Source organism: Harpia harpyja, chromosome 15 (genome assembly GCF_026419915.1).
Source record: "Harpia harpyja isolate bHarHar1 chromosome 15, bHarHar1 primary haplotype, whole genome shotgun sequence".
NCBI classification, from domain to species: Eukaryota; Metazoa; Chordata; class Aves; order Accipitriformes; family Accipitridae; genus Harpia; species Harpia harpyja.
Genome location: NC_068954.1, coordinates 17,821,086 through 17,833,274, shown reverse-complemented (window position 1 = coordinate 17,833,274; position 12,189 = coordinate 17,821,086). Strand labels below are relative to the sequence as shown.

General features: G+C 41.6%; 1 long non-coding RNA gene across 7 annotated transcripts in view; it reads right to left on the bottom strand.

The window, feature by feature from the left end:
- Positions 1 to 12,189, bottom strand: part of LOC128151825 (uncharacterized) — a 147,487-nt gene that overhangs the window by 48,708 nt on the left and 86,590 nt on the right. For all 7 annotated transcript variants that reach the window (XR_008238473.1, XR_008238474.1, XR_008238478.1 and 4 more), the window contains one exon: positions 12,018 to 12,100. This is a non-coding gene — a long non-coding RNA (uncharacterized LOC128151825). The remainder of the gene's footprint in view (positions 1 to 12,017; positions 12,101 to 12,189) is intronic.

Sequence of the window (12,189 nt, the reverse complement as noted above, 5' to 3'; positions counted from 1 at the left end):
TTACAGCCTCCTGTGGCACGGAAGTCCACCAGCTCAACCTCATGCTGTGAGGCACCTTCTGCGGATGAATGAAATTTACTGGCCCTTTTGCCTCCTTTTCTTAATACAAAGCCATACCAGGCAGAAATGTATGGCTTTTCTGATGACGTCACCTACCTAAGACAGTCACCCCCCAAGTCCACACGGCTGTTGGCCTGGGGATAGAGCAGGGAGGGTGAGAGAAGAAAAGGAAGCCGATTCAGATGGTGCACCAGGACTAGCAACACAGCCCCTTCTCAAGCATGCCTAGGACACTCTGAGTTTGCCTGCATGTGAAAAATTAGGATTGTATCTATAATGGAACAATTATTAATTAAAAAAAGTATATATTACTGTTACTTTAACATCCCCTCTGGAACATCCTCTACTTTCTGCCTCCGCAATCCCACAAAAATTCACTATTAACATGTTGAAAGCAGCAGATAAGAGAGAAATGCAAAACCTTAGGTCCAACTATAAGGAGAAAAGGAAGGAAGGAAGAGGAAAGGCTACAAGTTAATAATTGTTCAGAATCTGAAGTCTACAGTAAAGAGGGAAATAGCTTTGTTCTGTTAAACAAACACCTTACTAATGACAAGGTCTCCTGCCCATTTCTCACAATCCTCTAGGTAAATTAAAATAAAAGGATTTGTAGGTTCAGCCTGTGCCTTACGCTAAGTCAATTCTGAAGAAGATTACTTCAAGGCAGGGGCGGGGGAGGAAAAAGGGGAACTGAAGGAGAAGTCAGTTCAGAGAAGAAAATGTTGCAGTTTTGGAAATTCTCCTCCCTGAAATTACACAGTACCTCATTTTGGAAACTCCAGAGTAATGTTTTAGCAGTCCTGGAACTGAGTGAGACCCTTGGCAATGCCAGCTGACAATCTGCCCCAACTGCAGCTGCAACGCTGCAGAGCCAGTGAGGCCAGAAGCCCTGCAGCCCATCGGCTGACTGCACGGAACACATTTGAACTGGCAACAGTTTTCTACAGGGAGAACTGAAACTTCCCATGGAAATTTTTTATTTTGAAGGAATTAGTTTCTTCCTGTAAATCTGTATGACAGAGAAACAGCATAATAAGAAACCAGAGTGAGTTCAGCAGAAGGCCACCAGGGCTGGAGCACTTGCCCAATGAGCAGAGGCTGAGGGAGGTGGGCTTGTTCAGCCTGGAGAAGAGTTGGCTTTGGGGTGACTAACAGCAGCCCCCTCCAGTGCTTATGAGGAGGTTATCAAGGAGATGGAGGCAGGTTCTTCACAGTGGTACATAGTGGGCAGGCAATGAGCATAAATTGTAAGAAGAAGGGTTCAGACTGGATCTGAGGAAAAATATTTTTTCACAATAAAAGCAGTAGAAATCAAGCAGGGGAACAGGTTGCCCAAAGAGGTTGTGCAATCTCCATTCTTGGGGGTTTGCAATACCTGACCGGACAAAGCCCTGTCTGGGCAACCTGGTCTGATCTTTTAGCTGACCCCAGTTTGAGTAGAAATTTTGACGAGACCTTCTAAGGTCCCTTCTAACCTGAATGATCCTATGATCTTAAAACTCCCAACCTGCTCCACCAAACACAGATTTAAGAACTGAACCATTTGGAGCAGATTAACTCATTCAGGTGCAAACCACACCATCCCCTTCCATCTCCTCTAAATTGTGTTAGAAATCATTCAGCTTCTCATCATCATCAGTGCCTCTTGCTCTGCAGTGTGTGTGACTAGAGAGCTCAGCAAGTACTTCTTCTGTTGTCTGACACTTGTTTATAAACAACATTTCTACAGCATTCACAAATGCTGTGCAACCAGTGCACTAATGCTACTGAATCAAGGCTCCTGGAACATCCAGAGCACAGCCTGCAGCCACCAACTCCCTGCAAGGCTTGGAGGGGCTCTACCCCCTCCTTTTAGTTGTCTTGTCCTATAAACGATACCACCTGTGATACTGAGGGGTCCATTTGCCCTCCTGTAAGGCAGCTTGATATCGGTAGGCTTTACCTTACTATTGTTACCTATCTAAAAGTTTTGAGGAGCAAGTGGAGCAAATGGAGCAATCCTTTTTAGGTCTTAAATGCTTTTCTTCCTGTTAGCGTCATGCTTGTGAAATTTGTGGATATTAAACAAGCGCATAGTATCTAATGAATGCAGACTTTGACAAGCTCTCAGCAGTCTTGAGATGAGCCTCTGAAATGTGAGGACATTCATCACACAACAATAAATACATTGGTCCATACAGGTCCTGAGGTCATTAAAGTCAAACACAAAGTATGTGAAGTCATTGCAAAGATTCTAATAAAACTTTATAGGTTTTGGAACACGCAAACAGAGCAGGAATAGCAGATTGCTACGATTTTAGAGAACTTTGTGATTTTTCCCTATTTGACAAAGCAAAATGTCAAGAATAAGAATCCAGGGAACAACAAATGTACAGCCTTCAGACTTTTCACTGTCCTATACAACCACAGTAATTGAGTACACTCTTCAATGTACTGATCTCTACAACACCTCTGCAAGGTAAACACAACACCCCTGTTTGTTTTACAGATGCTGAAGTGATGCACTGGAAAACTAAGTGATATGTTGAAAACCATACAATGAACAGAGAATTGAATCCAGGTCTCCCAAATCCCAGGCCAGTGTCTACACCTGGTAGACATTGTTAACATATATTTTCTTACAAAAATTAAGGAGTTTTCATCCTCAGAAAAGGTCTGCAAAGGTTTTCAAAATCTTAATTTTCTCTCAATTTACCAAGAGTTCAGGTTATCAAAATTTAGACAAACATTTGACTGAAATGTAACCCAATAAATGTTCAAACTAGATCACTTTTGAACACTGTAAAATAGAATTACCTTGGAAATTTTGAATTGCATGTGCTTTTTCTACCTTTTTCTTTCCATTTTTGTACAGCAAGAATAAAGCTTTGCTTGTTGAATAAATGCAGAGACTGGGGTGGTGGTGCCTAGAAACTAAAAGGTTAGACAAGTAAAATCTACCACAACACCTGCTGCTCTTCTAGATGCCCCACATGCAGCATTTTTAGCAAGAATTACTGAGTCAAGAGATATCTAATTAACACTTAGTCCTTGTGCTTTCCGAGTCTGACCCAGGTGCAGCAGTGAATATGCTAGCTGAAGTTTCAGTTTTCTATCTTTCCGTTTTAAATGAAAAAACTATTTTTCTGTCAAACAACAGTTCTAATGGAAGGTTTTTTGAGCAGTCCTATTGCCAAGTGCTCTCAAGCCCCAATTAATTCACGGAGTAAGGGCATTTAGTGTCTCTAAGTGCTCGATACTTTCGTACTTGACCCTCTGGGATCAACATAACATGATACTTAGAGCCAGAAAAGTAGTTCCAAGTAGCACAAAACCTAAAAGTGTTGATTCACATTTGCTGGCAGATTTAACTGGGATGGATGAAGCATTTACCGTTGCCAGCTGTCGCCTCTGTCCCTCTGTTGGAAGCTACCATCCCAGGGACAGTTTAGCAGAACAAGTATCCCCTCTTGAGTCAGCAGGGTTTACAGCCTGAAATCAGCAGGAACTCACATGAGTACAGCAGGCTATAAGCTCCCTTGGCTGGGGTGCAGGCACACATCACATTCAGCCAGCCCTGTGGCAAGGCAGCATCCCCAGCAGAGGGTGGGGAAGATAGCTGGGAGCCGTTTCTACTTCAGCTATCTCTGACTGAACTCTGTCACCAAGCATGAGTCAACACCCAAGGCAGGTTAGCTGGCTGGGAGCATATAGCTCTGCTGGTTTATAAAAAGGAATGACCCTATAAAAATAGTTAGGGCTCAAACTTTCAGCGTGCACATCTGTTCTTCGAGACGGACTGTAAGGTCACTTTGAATCACAGAATGAAACATACGGCTAGTGAAATCCAAGAAAAATGACTGCCTTTCCCCTTGTGTCTGAACTTTTATCGGCTCATCTGAACATTTTGCAAAAACCAACAGAAAACCTATTACAAAGATTGCTGGTGCATGAAATGATTGAGAAATATTTGCAGTTTGAAAGCAGTTTCACTTCCTGCCTGATACCACAAAGAAGCTTTTTAATAAAGTTAACATCACTGTTATTTGTTTTACATCTATGTCCTTATTTTGTCTATTTTAGATTTCTTGAATACTTATGTTAAAACAAAAAACCCCCAGCTCCTAAAGCCAGAAGTTCATGGTTTTTCATTGTAAGCCACACTGCTGATAATGTAATAATGTTTCTAATAATAATACTTTGTGCTTACTCTGTAAAGCAGCTTTCATCCAAATATTTCAATGCATGCTACCAATTTTAGTTAAACTACCTAAATATATGCATACCATTTTACAGCTGGGCAGACTGAAAGATTTTGTGACCCTCTTTCCACAAGCATAGAGGCTGAAAAACTAGGTTGTGGAGTCCTGAGTTAAAATACCCCAGGAACCATTAAACTATACAGCCTGTGCAACACCTATTCACAGTAGTTAAGCTCCAGAGCTGGTAGAATACTAATTAAATTAATTTTGCGAATACTTCTGTGCTGCTATTTGTGAGGTTGTGTTCCAATATGCAGACAAGCTGTTAGATAGTCATAAAATATATTTGTGAGTCCTGAAAGTAACGAATTTCAGCATGAATAACTAGCTAAAGACTGTCCTATGAAATAGAAATCATAACAAAAAGCTATCGCATGTTCCCTACTATTATTTTTGGTTACTTAAAATGTTTCAGCTACCCACTCAAAAAGCCATGTGACCAGTATCATAATCTTGCAGGCTATGTCTCTTTCTAGAAACTACTTGCACTGTGACCAGAATAAAAAGGCTAAATTTGCTTATTACAGTTTTGACCAATACAGTTAAATACAAAACCAAATACCGTTCTGACCCACAAGGGAATTGCCACAGGGATGGCTGACCAATAGTTCTTGCTTTTAGTTCAAAAGGGGGGTCATCAGTTTCTATGTCAGCCTATTCCAAGGTTGTGTCATTGGCAGTGGTAGCATGGCAATTACCTGATTAAAATCACATGGCCAATCTTTGCTAACACAGTGATACTTCAGCCCATGTTCTGCACTGCCATCGAAGGTCATGTTTCTTGCATCTTCTTTGGAAGCCATCTGGGGGCACCTGCTGGCTGTTGGACTTGCTGGACCCTGGGTCAGTTCTTGCAGGATACTGGACATTCCTACATAATTAAGTAATGTGACACATATATGTTAGAAGTCTTTTTTTTCACCATTTTTTTCTGAAAGGGAAAGTTAGGCATGCATATTTAAACTCAGGGCTTTTATTCCTATAGGGCTAAATGAGTTACAAGCCCCACACCAAAACAGGATTCTGGTTAGTGACAAATGTGGGAAAAATGCAGTAAGATGGGGCGTGAATGGCAGGAAGCAAAGATGGTATCTGGGCGATTCATGTGTGCCTCTTTCTTTCATATAAAAATTTCATTGCCCAGGGATAATCCCAGAGTGAGCTAAGGGGTGTGAAGCCATAATAATGAGTATATTCCTCCTCCACAGGTAGACCTGTGTAATTTAGATCCTTCCAGCATAGCACCCTGGAAGGTTTATGCACCAGGACCTGAAACAACTGGAAATAGCAGAAATTCTAGAGAAAAGCTTTTTCTGATGTCCAGAGACTTCCTTCCCCCTCAGGGAGTCCTCACAGCAGGCTGAGGCTTTCGCTGCTCTCTGTCTCAGCTCTCACATTGCCCACTGCCCACCACGCACCAGGGAAAGGCTGCACCACCATTGGGCACGCAGGATTTGCAGCACGTATTTCCAGGTGGGAAGTGTCACTATAGGACCTGCAGAATCTCTGATGCTTTGAAATTCTGCTTTTATCCTTCCTTCTTTCTTTCTTTAAGCATACCATTTCTTTTTTGTCCCCTGATCTTGACCATGCACTCAAACACACAAAGATCATCAGGTCGGGTCACTGGAGGCAGGGCCGGGCTGGGAGTAACCCTCTGTGCATGCAGATGTGTGTACGCACACACCTGGCAGGATGACCATGTTTCAAACTGGAAAGCAAGACACCAACAGTGGATGACCATTCAAGTGGAATATAGGAAAGGAAACTTAGAAATCAGAGGACAACCTTTCCCTGCTTCAGCAGGAAAAATAGGGTCAATTTATAACAAGGGACAAGGTTTTATAATGATGGAATTCTCCCTGTATGATACTTTTTTTCTGCCAATTCCCAGCATTTCCAGTGTCTATGTGGGAACGTCTTCTATACCCATACCCCTCATCCTTGCATTGCAACCCACTAACCTTACTCTTCCCCCAGTACCTTCATATCCACCATTCCAGCTTCTTATAACTCTAAAAACTCCATACAGACCTATATAACTGGAACATATGGACCATATGTACCTATGTTCCTTTTTACCCGTACGAAGAATCTTTAGGCAACACTCTCCACTGCTCTGAACCTCCTTTGCTCTCCAAATTCTCTTCTCTGCATTACCCAAGATTTAGGACCAAACCTTGTATCTCCTTTTAAAAACGGACATAGGCACCAACTGCAACGTTAAGAGTGCTGGGAATTGCATGTCTTCGTACCTACTTTCCACTAGACCTGAGCTCTTGACATTCAGGGTATTAGCTTGGCTTCTCAGGTGTCTGGAGCTAAGAGCTCCAGGGAAGTCAGTCTGTATTTGTTCACGCTGTTTGGCTAACATATATAAAATATATTTGCACCCATCATATGAAGAATGGATGTTACTATGTTGATGGGCACTGTAATAAATAACAGGTTACACAATAAAATTAAACAATCACCCATGCCATAGGAATAACAATTGGTAAACATGCTGGCTCCCTTTTTATGGAGCATTTCAGACTTTGTCTGGGTTTTACTGCACTGCAAGCAACATTTGCTTTGTGTTAGGTTACTCTTCTCTTTTATTCTCTTTTAAAAGCAATGGAGATTTGTTCTATAGTTACTGAATTTTTATTCTTATCTTATATACCACTGCGCTATCCATATAAATGCAGCAAGATTAACTGTTCAAGTGTGACTAAAGCAATCTTGGAAATAACAGGAATAAAGTGATATATTCCCCAACCCCCACTTCAGCACACAAACAAAAAGTTGCTAAACAGTACAAGCCAGCCAACACAGAAATCTCCAGCATTGTTCCCTTCTTGATCTTGGTTTAAAAGGCAGAAAAATTGGAAAATGTGGGAGAAGAAAAAAAGGCATAGACAAGTACAGTTATGAGGACAAAGAGAAATTCTCATATAGTGCATTGTATCTAATTTCGAAAGCTTTTTCTAGTGTATACCAAACACCTCCTCATTGATTCAAGTAACAGAGGAAATCACAGTCTATTGATCCAGTTAGCATTGCTGCAAGTTGTATGTGAGTACACAGACACATATTAAACACGTTTTGGAAACAAAACCTAGTTTTCAGTACATCACCCCTCTCAACATGGCTGTAGCAATGCTGCCAATTGTGCTGCAGTTTAATATAGATTTCCTATGGAAATTATTTCCACATGCTGATGGCTTACTAGTTAATGCCTACGAGTTACTCATTTATCTGTTTTGCATTTATCGACTGTCAATTTCATAGAATACCCCCCACCTTCTCATGTTATGAGGCAGTGAATAGTAGCTCCTCATGTTTCCTCTGCTCAGTAGTTTCCAATAACTGCCTTATGCTTCTGGAAATTTTACAGTGTTTTAAATGTCTTTTTATACAGGCCTCTTAACTAGGATCATTACACTCTTACTTACTCTATTTTATATCATACAAGGTTTGTGAGACGATCAAATACCTTTAATATAATTGGTAAGCTCCTAAATTATAGAGGATGTTGTTAATATTTTCCTTATCAATCTGTTTCTTTGCAGATAAAAAGCAGTTGTTAGGTGAAGACACATAAACATCGTTGTTACAATGAGAGAGGACAAGTTGTGCATTCGCTTTCTCTATGTGATCTCACTCATGTATTTCTGTAGGACTGACTGTGTTAAGGCTATAATTTGGTTTGAGATCTAGTTTCGCAAGGAAAGCATTGTTAACCAAAGCTGGATCCTCTTACTCTGCTTTTTATTCTACTTTATTCTACTCCAGCAAGACTTCACCTGGGAGATTTGCAGCTCAGAAACAGCCCGAAGTCATTGTCTCACATTAAGGAAGCATATCTAGGGAGACCAATTTCCCTTCTGTATTATCAGTGCTCTTCATGTATGCAATAATTATAGGTCAGGGCCTGATTCTCAGCTTACCACAACAATAGTGAAACTCTGTTAATGTCCACTGAGTTGCTTCCAATACAATAGAGATTTCCAAACCCTACAATCAGTTAAGATAAATATTACTATTTTGTGAATGACTTTGTGTGGATCTTATTGACCATATGTTTGAATTCTAACATGCAAGCTGGACATAAACATCAATACATTTTTTTCAAACAAATTGTGAAAGTGGTTTTGTTAAAAGCAACACTTGGTAAAAAGTCCTTTAGTGGATGAATTTCTGTGCTTAACAGAAAGCAAGAAAACAATTGTTTCCTGTAATTGGACAGTTTGATTAGAGGCAGGTGGTGCAGAGCTGAGAAAACTGGAGCCACGAAGCCAATTTTAGTGTCAAGCACATTTCCTTTTGCTTTAGGATCCAAAAGCATAACATGTAAATTGCTTCCCCAAATAAAAAAAAAAAAGAAAAGAAAAAAAGGAAAAAAAAAAAAAGAAGAATGTAAATTTAGTTCCTATTTATTATCCCTACTGGTACTCTATCCATAGCAGAAGTTTGCAGCTCAGAAAGAGTTGCATGCTTGATGTTCATAATATACAACGTACACAGAATCCCAGGTATAAAAAGAACATAGACTTAAGAGAGAAAAAAAAAAAAACGGTCTTTAAGATTTCCTTGAAAAGGTAGGCAAGAGATGTGGTGATGATCTGTTCTTGTAAACCCCAATTCAAACAACACACTCTCACTAAACTATTATCAACTGTGGCTTTATTACTTATTATTTTTATTACCAGTGAACTGAGGAGTCCCAGTGATGGACCACTGCTAGGCACCATACCAAGCAGCACCTTTGACTGCAATAGAATTAAATTTTATTCAACTCTTGCTGAGATTTCAGTGGGTATCAATCTCAATTATTGCACAAGTAAATACAATAACCAGATCTACTCAACAAGCCTCAGCCCACATTAAGCCAGACACCATATCTAATCAAGGAGAAACGAAAGTCCTGCCATGGGGTGAGAAAGAGGTTGACCATTTTATATACAGCTGATTTAAAGTATACAGAATACCTAACATTGAACTAGACAGAATTAATTTTCTTCTTCAGAGCCCACTTCACACTGATCATTCATAAGAGTATGGCTTAAACAACTGAAGGATGAAAACGCCAGGGAGAAATTTGCTGCTGGTGTAGACCAACATGTAACTTCGGTCATTGTTCGGTGTAAGAAATAAGTCTGAACGGAGGGAACTTGCTCTTCAGAGGATGACAACACACCAAGAACTGCCAGTGCCACCAAACCTCGCTGGAAGCTGACTCCTCATGCACTGAGATGGGAGATTCTCGTCACTCCCGTTCTGACGTGGTACAGAGGACATGACCTCATGCCACCCGCTCCGACCGAGAGCCCGCTGCACATCTCAACAGCAAGCGAGAACAGAGAAGCAATCCAAGCGGCACTGCGTTCACAGCACTTCTCAGCTGGGCCCTGTGCGTGGGAGGAGGAAGCCGTCTTGGTTAGCTGTCACCCAGCACAACTGCGAGCGATTGCACACTCCCACTCCCACCACCTGCATCCTACTCAAGCGAGCTGCACCTCTGATCTGGACTTAGACGCTGTGTGAGCACAAACTCTCCTCCCCAGCACTGCTGGGAAGGGGACGGGGAAGGCCCGTGCGAACGGCGACACTAAACCACCAACCACTGTGAGCAACGCAGAGGCAGGAAGGAGCTGAGCTTCTCAAGTGCATGGCAAAACTTGCAAGGACTATTCCTAGGCTTGTGAACCTTATGTATCACACACAGCTCGCGGCTGGGCCTGATGTCCTTACCTAACCTCGAGCATGGGAGTGCCTTTGGGCAAAGCTTCATCCAGAAGCACTGCCTGGTGAGGTACCTCAATGGAATGCAGACAGATCAAGTTAGAAGTGTCAGCAGTGTGATCACAGGGACAGCTGACACTCATGCAGAATAGAGGAGGATGATTTGCAACAAAGGTAAGAGGCACCACTTGCATATGTGATGGGGCAGAATGAACTTTCCCAGCTGGTGCTTGCATGAGAGATGATTGACACACATAGATATGTTGGTACTATTGCAACAGTAATATTTTCACAAGGAAGGTAAGTACTGAACAGTATCTTTACTATACTGGGCACAAACATAGCTTCAATCAACATAAGCCACGCATGACCTCTTCCCCATCTATTCTTTCCCTCAGACAGATATTTATTGCGGGCAACACAAGGCATACTTGCAGGGCAAGTGACTTTTTGCATCATTACTTGCACCTTTTAGATGAGGGTAACATGCTGCAGGCTGCACCCTCAGTATTTATAAGTTAGGCTTAGTAATGACATAAGAGTAAGGGACAACAGACGTTCCAAGTGGTCTCTTAATGTCAGAAAAAATGCTCTTTGGTAAAGGAAAATACAAATTCTGAAAGGTAGAAGTAAGGCTATATGAAATCCAGGAGTACCTAAGTGTCTCTGACACAGTTCAGTGGTCAGCACTAGTAATTTGTTTGTTCCAGCTCAAAATATTCTCTGGCTTTTTTCTTAGTTGTCAAAAAATTGTTCCTACTCTGGACATTAATTCTTCCAGAGCAGCCCAACCAGGATCCAGCAAGATGACTGTCCAGCCCATCATCAGTTCAGTTGTGAACAGACAAAAGAATTTGACGTAAGAGGAAGAGTCATTACCAACAGCATGGGAAATGAAGCACTTTTTGAGCATCTCCTAGAGCTCACACCTCCCTTGGCAAGTTTCTGTGACATCCACTAAGCAGAGAGAGAAAGGCCCAGTTCTGATGATAACACTCTGGACACTGGTCTGGAAGCGGGAACCTGCTCTTCAGCACTGAATAGGCTTGATCGGCCTGTGTTACATTTATAATATCCAGATGGTCCATAAGGTCCATAAGTTAAACTCTAATCACAATGTCAATCCACTGAAATTCTTTGCATTTCCTCAGAGAAGTCAAAGCCAAACAGATTCTCTTTGGTAGACATATTATTTCTCATGCAATCATGCTAACTATGAATAATCAAATCACAGTATTTAAGCCGTCTCACTGTATTCCCCTTCAGCTCCCATGCCATTAGGAACAAGACATCTCACAAAATCTGGTTGTTAGACTGGAACTGGAACAGAACTGCATTCCTCTGTACAGCTGGAGTCTAATGGTCATCTGAAAAGGGTCTTTATCCCTAAAGCAGAGAGAAAGCGGACGCAAATCAGCTGGAGGTAAGGTCAACAGCTATGGCAAGGGAGGAGGAACTCCTGTCCTTATTTTCCTAGATCTCCAGTAATTTCCAATCCAACCAGACCTCTTCCAGGAGCAACCGATACTGTGAAATGCAGTCTCCTCCCTAACCTACAACCTTCCACTTCAGGCACAAGACACATTTCTCAGCCCATCCTGTTGCCACAAATATTCTACAATACACACACTAATAATAACAAAAAAAAGCTACTGAAACAAGGCCCCCCAAGACACACTTGTTCTCTGAGGAGGAGAGGCTGAGAGCGCTAAGGCCACGTGGGTGATGTCACTGAAGGTCTGATACTCCAGCAATGACAGTGGTGCAGAAATACACAAAAAATAGAAACCACCCAGCTGATAATACTCTGATGTACTCTGATTCTCTCCAGGTCATCACTGACACTACAGTCTTACCAGTCTTCTAGCACCTCCCAGTTTTCTCATGTTGTCCCATTTGCCTCAGAATTCAGAGAAGCTGGTTACCTAGGCATGGGTTATATCGACCTTGAGAAATTGAGTTTTCAGGCATTTTCGATTTCATGATCACCTGTGCAGGTCTGATTCTGATCTTCTCTAGTAATTCTCTTTTCTCCCTTGGGAAATTTCTGCCATCTGTCCTCTTATTCCTTCCTGAAAATGGAGGCAAAAATATAGCTTTTAGCAACATCCTCAGTAAATGCTTTCACTTTCTCTCACAGGCCCCATCGTCCCTTTCAGTA